Source organism: Amblyomma maculatum, chromosome 1 (genome assembly GCF_055883805.1).
Source record: "Amblyomma maculatum isolate TAMU_Amacu chromosome 1, ASM5588380v1, whole genome shotgun sequence".
Taxonomy (NCBI): domain Eukaryota; kingdom Metazoa; phylum Arthropoda; class Arachnida; order Ixodida; family Ixodidae; genus Amblyomma; species Amblyomma maculatum.
The window spans coordinates 186,344,354-186,353,004 of NC_139344.1; positions in this window are offsets into that span (position 1 = coordinate 186,344,354).

Genomic DNA, 8,651 nt, shown 5'->3' on the forward strand with positions numbered 1-8,651 from the left:
CCTGCCACGCGCCAAATGTGTGTGCGTGCGTGTGTGTGCAAACGCCGGCCAAGCCTGGAGCTCATGAGAGAGTGCGCCGCCCTCGCCCGTCTGCAGGAGGTAGAGGAGATGAGGTCGGACCACCTGCGATTGAGTCATCGCCTTGTCTGAACTTGAAGGGCTCTCTCCCTTTCCCTGTGAACTGGCATGCCTATGTAAAGCAGCGGCAGACTCCGCAGCGACAGAGACTACTTTGACGCGCCGTTGAGACGACGCTAGACACCAGCTGTGTGAATGTGTCTGTATTCTCTCCGGGTCAGCTTCTCTGCCCGTTCCTTCATGATGTTTTAGTAAAGGTTGTTTCGTTAGAAGACGCCTCGTCTTTGCTGGGACCGTTCATGCCGTCCGCCGTCCACGGAGCCGCCAGGCCAACGCTACCGAGGGGCGCGCAAGCGCGCGCAGCACGTAATACCCACGCGCACGCGACCCCAAACCTAACAGCCCCGATATCGGTACCGCAATCCGAATGAGTGGCGTACCCATGACAATCGCCCTATCTGCTTTACTTGCTCCCGCGTTGGCCACATTTCCCATCACTGCCATAGCCGTTGGTACACGCCATCTCGTCAATTCACTTACGTCGACCGCCGCTATTCCTCACCTCGCCCCAACCAGACCAGTGTTGACCCCGGTGTCCCTGTTCGTGCACGGCCGGTCTCGAGGGAGAGAGCGCGCGCTCTTCCTCACGGCCTTCTCAATCGCCGCGTGAACAATGGGAACTTTTCTCCTTGAGTCACGCTCTCCGCCGCCGCAAGGGGCGCGACCTGCTCACTGTTCGCTCCTCATCTGCTTCAGTGGCAGCGGGTGGCTTTTGCTTGGTTTCGCGCTGTCGCCCGCGGGTTTCGTGGTGAGTGCAACCCCTAAATGAAAGATTACAGAAGGTAGATGCTGCAGCGGTATCCTGTCAGCGTGCTACACACGTGAATGGAGTCTTTATATTAAAAAACACTGTCGCTCAGCAAACGCTCCACAAGCATATGACATGTATTGCGGCATGGTATCTACATTTGTTCATTTTAATCTGAATTTTTGCCCAAGCCTGTACAAGAAGATGAATAAAAAAAGTGAATGAGCAGTGATCACATCGAAGCTTCTTCAAGGCAAACATAACAGCAACAATAACAAAACTGTCTTTCAGCGCTAGATGAGAAACTATCGAGGTAACACCGAAGATGAAAATAATTTATAAAAATGTAATGTAAGTTGCACAATGCTTACATGACAAAGTATTAGTAGTATAACATCAGAGTTAACGCTTTTAAGTTTTGTTTTCAATTTTGCTATAATTTATAACCCAGCAAATGTTTTATGTTGTATTATAAAGATTATTTTAATTTTGCAAATAAACGCTGTTTTAATGAAATGTTTACATGATATAATTATTTCATGAAAAAACAGTAAATCTATTTCAAGCACTGATTCCTAGCAATATTTTCTTTCTTTTTCTAGTATGTTTTTGAACTAATAGTTCCTTGTAACTATCTGTGCATTAATGCCTGCCTTAGAGAGCAATCGCTGCCCCATTATTTTGGTAGAATGCTTTGCTTATTACACATTCGCTACTGTTACTCAAGGGACACTCCTCAATAATGGATATAAATGCTTTTCTCTGTGCTATTTATTCAGAGGTGACTATAGGAGTTGTATGTCGCGCTGTATTGCGCGCCTAGGCACCTAGTGTCGACACCGACGAAATCATTTCAGCTCTGCCGCAATCAGTAACCGAGGAACTGAAATAAGTGATGGTATCTCCTGTCATCCCATTACCTACTGTCACGTATTCTGGTTTAGCTTACGTCGCAGGATACATTGTGAAGTTAATCAGTGATTTCGGGTGTGACACTTATGCTATCCTTCTTGAAACCAGCGAAAGAAGCAGCCCCATGTATACTATTCTGCGAGGGCAAGATTCTAGCGGACTGCATTATCCAAAACCAGAGTTTGTAGCTCTGCACAAGAATGCTAAATTGGGCGAGTTGGTGCATTCGCATTTTAGGAAAACGTAGCGCAAAGAAGACAGGGACAAAAAAAGAAGGAAACACACACGAGCGCTTGGACAAGCTCTCTTGGACAAGGTTGTGACTTTTTTTGAAAAAGCTGTCGTGCACCTACCACACACAAATGTCCTTGAAGTCCTTCAAATCTTAATCCAGCCAGAGAACTCACCTTTGCTGAGTTGCCCGGAAGGCATTGGCAATAGCCAAGGTCCGCTTGAGAAATTGAGAAATTTCTCAGACTCCTTCTTGTCAATTATGCTAAGAAGGTGACAGACAGGAACGAAAGGCCAGCTCCTTATGTGCGCGAACCGTCCAGAAAGATTTTGAGACTAATTTTCTAGCCGCATGTACCGTTTTGATAAATGAGTGCAATGTGTTAACTTTGAAGGACATTTTTTTTTTATTGCTTGCTGCTCTTTTCAATTATACATGTCTGTTTATGCCCATTTCCTTGATTAAATTTTTTTTTATCACTGGTATTCAACTGACTACGACTGTCTACGTGTGCGTCAGTCGCGAGACTATAGGTATACATCTGCTGTCTTTCAACCTACTGATTTGTTTTAAACGAAGCTAGAACAGCCCACTTCACTAGAAAACTGAAATTTTAACTGTATGCGAAAATTTGTTGTTCCTTAAAACTGAAATTTTAACGGTATGCGAAAATTTGTTGTTCCTTACTCTGAATCTGAGACGTGCTATGAATTTTCGTCAGTGCCTCTTTTGCTCTAAACGAAAACGGCAGCGGTTGACAGAATACTTGGAATATCCACCGAACAGTTTGCCATGCACTAGCGTCAGGTCGCACAATACCTGCTTACAGCTTTCAAAGGCACACTGCATAAAATGGTACATACAGTTTTGTGAAAAATTTAGCGGCAAAAAGTGTTGATGTAAGTGCACCCGAAACTTCATTCGACCGCGCGCGACAGCACTGACGAAGGCGCGCGTGCTCTCGCGCGCACGCGCATTATTGACTATTTTATTGCTCATACACGATAAATCAGACGCTGATTACGGCTTCTTCCTATAAGCCATAAGGGGTGAAATATCAGGACTTGCCAGTTGCAACCGATGCGGGCGGAGCGAAGAGCGAGCGCGCGTTTCCCTTGCGCGTGAACGGCTGTAGCGGAGGAGCAGGGGCGGTGGCGACCCCACCGAGGCGCGGCGGGCGGTGGAAACAGACCCCATTGGAGAGGCCGTAAGAGAAGAGAGAAACGCGCTCTCCCTCGAGAAGAGAGAAACGCGCTCTCCCTCGAGACCGGCCGTGGTTCGTGCTGCCAACCGTTCACCATCCTCGCAGACCCGACGCTCGCGTTCTCTTCCTCGCCGCAGTTTGTCCCCGTCCTATTCCAGCCACATACCGGAAAACTAGCCAATATGCAGCTCCCGGAGGTGACGCTGCATTTGTGACCCGGACTGAAAAACCTGCTGACCCCTGCCCTACAAAATAATCGCATCGACGTCCTTGTGGACGGTGTTCCCGTTTCTGCTCTCATTGACACCGGCGCCCAACTGTCCGTTCTCAGCTCCTCATTTCGCCGTCGCCTCAAAAACGTCCTTACTCCAGCCGTCTCGCCCACAGTTCGCGTCGCCAATGGAAGCCCTGCTGCCGTGGTTGGCATGTGCACAGCGCGAGTTACCATTCATTGGCGGTCGTCATGCTCCAGTGTTGTTCACCGTCCTCCAAGAATGCCCCCACGACGTTATCCTTGGCATTGACTTTTTAACAGCCCACTCTGCCCTCATTGACTGCTCTACCGGCCTATTTCGCGTGGACCTTCCGCTCTGCTCTGAAGACCCCTTCTGCTTACCCCGCCTTCGATCAGCACAGTTCTGCCGTCTACATCCCTATGTCTCCATTCTCACTCGCGTGTCCCATTAATGATGTCATCTTGCAGTGGCACGTCACCCTTCCTCATCTGATTGTGCATATCTCCCAGAACCGTACCACTCTCCCGGTCCTTAACTTCAGCTTGTCAACTCACGTTCTGCCCGAAGGAATTTCACTAGCAGAGCTGTCGCCGATGGCCGATTGTGCCGTTTCAGCTCTGACTACCGATAATCCAAATGCCATCCCTGCACCCCTCCCTCGTTCTCTACATCGCGCCCTGATCCTGTTAAAAGCATGATTGCAGCTGATCTCCAGCGTGAATTCGCCGCAGAGTTAAAACAGCTTCTGCTCACCTACAGTGACTTTTTTGACTTCGGTACCCGCCCACCACAGGTCAGTCACCGCATTGACACCGGTGACGCCAGTCCTATTCACAGGCGGCCCTCATCGTGTTTTCATCCAAACAGAGGTCGACAAAACGTTGGCGAACGACATAATTGAGCCTTCCAGTAGCCCCTGGGCATCCCCTGTTGTATTGGTCAAAAAGAAAGATAACAGTTGGAGATTCTGCGTTGACTATCGTCATTTAAATAAGATAACCAAAAAAGATGTGTATCCTCTTCCGCGTATTGACAACGCGCTTGATACTTTGCACGGAGCCAGCTACTTTTCGTCCATCGACCTTCGTTCCGGCTACTGGCAGATTTCTGTCGACGAGAGAGACCGTGAAAAGACTGCGTTCATCACACCTGACGGTCTTTATCAATTCAAAGTCATGCCTTTTGGCCTTTGCAGTGCCCCAGCAACCTTCGAGCGCATGATGGACTCTGCCCCGAGGCTTCAAGTGGACCACTTGTTTTATCTTGACGATGTAATAGTTTTCTCGTCTACATTTGAAAGCCATCTCCGTCGCCTTTCTACAATCCTAGCGCTTTTTCGCCGCGCCGGACTGCAACTAAACTCCAAAAAGTGCAGCTTTGGTCACCGACAAATCAAAGTCCTTGGTCACTTGGATAATGCTGCCGGCGTTCAGCCTGACCCGACAAGATTCGTGCCGTCATAGATTTTCCCACTCCACGTTCATCCAGCGATGTTCGAAGCTTTATTGGCCTATGTTCTTATTTCCGACTATTCATCCCGAATTTCGCAGCGCTAGCTCGTCCTCTAATCTCCTAAAGAAAGACGTTTCATTCTCCTGTGAGCCTGAACAAGTTGCAGCTTTCTCGGAACTTATCGCTGCTCTCACAACTCCACCAGTCTTTGCCCATTTCAACCCATCTGCCAATACTGAACTCCGCACCGACGCAAGTGGCCATGGCATTGGAGCTATACTTGCCCAGCGACAACACGGCCGCACAAGGGTGATTGCGTATGCCAGCCGCCTCCTATCTACGTCTGAACAAAATTACTCTATCACAGAGCGAGGGTGCCTGGCACTTGTTTGGGCTATTACAAAATGCCGCCCTGATTTGTTTGGCCGGCCTTTCACTGTTATAACAGACCATCATGCCTTGTGTTGGCTTTCCTCCCTCAAATATCCTACAGGCCGTTTAGGACGCTGGGCGCTTCGATTATAAGAGTATACATTTTCCGTCGTGTACAAGTCCGGCCGGCTTCACCAAGATGCAGACTGCTTGTCCCGTCATCCCGTCGACTCCCCTAGTCCTACCGACTCTGACGATGACGCATGTGTCTTGTCTGTGTCGGCCTTTTCTAACAATGCCGACGAACAACACTTAGATCCTAATTGCTCCATTCCATTATCCTCCGTCTGACCTGCGACCGACCTGATCCATCTCTTGCCTTATATGTACTTCAAGAGAACACCCTATACCGACGCAATATGCGACCAGACGGCGCAGAACTTTTGCTCGTCGATCCTCAACATCTGCGTTCCACCATCCTTGACCAGTTCCATGATGCTCCTACGGCTGGCCACCTGGGTGTCTCTCGCACATACGACAGCCTGCGCCGACGTTTCTATATGGCCGGGGCTCTACCGCTCCGTCCAGCAATACATTGCCGCATGTGAATTGTGTCAGCGTCGAAAGAAGACCACAATTTTGCCTTCAGGCCATTTGCAGCCGATTCCCATACCCACTGACCCGTTTTCCCGTGTAGGTGTTGACCTTCTTGGGCCCTTTCCAGTTTCTGCCTCAGGGAACAAATGGATCGCCGTCGCCACCGATTATGCTACGCGGTATGCTATTACCAGAGCCATCCGACCAGCTGCGCCACAGACGTCGCTGACTTCCTCATAGAAAACGTGATTCTACATCATGGTGCCCCTCGTGAACTACTAACCGACCGTGGCCGCTCCTTTCTGTCGCGAGTGGTTGATGAAATTCTCCGTTCGTGCTCCGTTCGCCGCAAATTCACCACAGCCTATCAACCCCAGACCAACGGCCTCACGGAACGCCTAAACTGTACCCTCACAGATATGCTGTCCATGTATGTGTCTGACGATCACCGGGATTGGGACGTTCATCTACCCTTTGTGACATTCGCATACAATTCATCTGTCCATTCTACCGCTGGATACTCTCCATTTTATTTGTTATTTGGCCGACACCCGTTACTGCCATTCGACACCTCAGTATACCCGCGGCCATAACACCGTGCCCGCGGCAGACGCCACCAGTACTTACGCCAGTGATGCCGTAGCCCGCGCTCATGATGCCCGCCGGATAGCTCATGCAATTGCTCTCTGCATCCCAAGACTCTCAAAAGTTCCGGTATGACAGTCTCCACCATGATGTCCACTACACTCCTGGGTCACTCGTCTTGCTGTGGCTCCTGTGCCGTCGCTTGTGTGAAACACTTTTGCCCCGTTACACAGGCCCTTACCGAGTTTTGCGCCCCGTGACCGACGTCACATACGAAATTGAATCTGTGCCTCCGAAATCCTCGTCCAGAGCGCCATCCTCTGAAATAGTGCATGTGTCGATCCGCCTGAAGCCCTATTATGCACGTTCTGTTTCACAAACGTAGAACGCACCGGGACGGTGCTTTTCCCGAGGGGGGGGGGGGGGGGGGGGTAGTGTTACTGAGCGGTATTCGCTGGTCGTGCTGACGAAAAAGAAATGCGACAGACTCCCAGAAGAAGAAGACGCAGACGAGTGCTGTGCTGTGCTGTGCGAGTGCTGTGCTGTGATCATCCTCAGTGGTGTGGACAACTGCCGTACTGTGAATATTTCCCGTAACAATATATATATATATATATATATATATATATATATATATATATATATATATATATATATATATATATATATATATATATATATATATATATGTGTGTGTGTGTATGTATGTACGTGTGTGTGTGTGTGTGTGTGTGTGTGTGTGTGTGTGTGTGTGTGTGTGTGTGTGTGTGTGTGTGTGTGTGTGTCCTCCGGTTGAGGCTAAATAATTTTTCAAAACGGTTCCGATAAAGTTGCAGAGCACTGTATAGAGGGGTGTTCTAATTTGTTATCGCAATGTCGAAAACGGCAATAAAATTCTGTGCAGGAATTAAATACTGAAAAAGCAGTTCAAGTCGGGATAGGCGGCGGTCACTGCGTCGCCACGTATATGTGTGGTACTGCTGGGAGCAGTAACGAAAACGAAAATAAACTGCAACTTGTGCTAAGTGCGAGTGTTGGTAGACAACGCCTCTATCAAGGAACGTTGGTGGTAGATGATGGACACTGGGTACATTCGATTTTCCAGCCTCGGACTACTACCGCGCCACTACCGTACGCTGCAATGTCTCTCCTCCCCCTTTACCCTCCGCACTTTCTTTCTCCACGACGCTCACGTACTTCGGGCCCTTAGCAACGATGTTGCTAGTGGCCCGAGTTTTCATAGTAACAGCGATGCCGTTGCTAATGGCCCGACTTGGCTAACCCTAAATTTTGACGTCACTTCCGCCACACTATCTCCAATGCATTGGGAACGTTGGGAATGGCAAGAGCCTCTCCTTAGTTGGTTCCTTCCTCCATGTGGTCACAGAGCATACAAGTCACATCACCTTGCGAGCTCCCTCCAACGTTTGCTCTTGCCGCTCATGAATGATGCCAACCATCATTCACCAATATACAGTTTTTTCGCAGAGACGCCGTGCGCACGTTCAACTTTTGGCGTACATATAATGCTAAACATAAGTAAAAGAGGCGCGAATCAATCGGTGCTTTTCGCGAACGGTGTGTGACATGCTTGAATGGAAGCGTTTTGCAGACCACAGTTTGGCAGGGTTTTCTTGCCGTCGCTGCTCACAAAGTTCTTCCAAGGGCCTCTCACTGCGCACGAAAACAGAAGAAATCGTTTGCAAAAGCATTTGCAACAATCGTTAGCTGCTTCAGCACAAAAATAGTTCGCTTGCGACGCTTTCAGAAACTGCGCGCTGACAAGATTGCGAAACAGGTGAAGAACGTCTGAGCAGCACGAAAAAGCAATCCATGTTCGGGGCTCTGGACACTTCCGTGTGTAGTGAAATTCCAAACTAAAAGCGAGGACGCAACATTCAAACGTCTTACAGCTGTTTAGATAGATGGTGGCTAGATAGATAGATAGATAGATAAATGGCGCAGGGCCAGGAGCTTTACTGTTGGGCGGGGCTTCTGGGCTGCCCGAGGAAAATCGAACGCCGGACAGCTGCCAGCAAGTAGTCCCGGACAGTCCGGGGCTGATAATCGAATGTACCCACTGTGAATGGCGGTAGGATCGTGCATTCGAAACCGAAACTAGTTGTTCGACGACAGCGTCGCTACGCGGCTAAGATATTTTCAGAAAACCCGGCG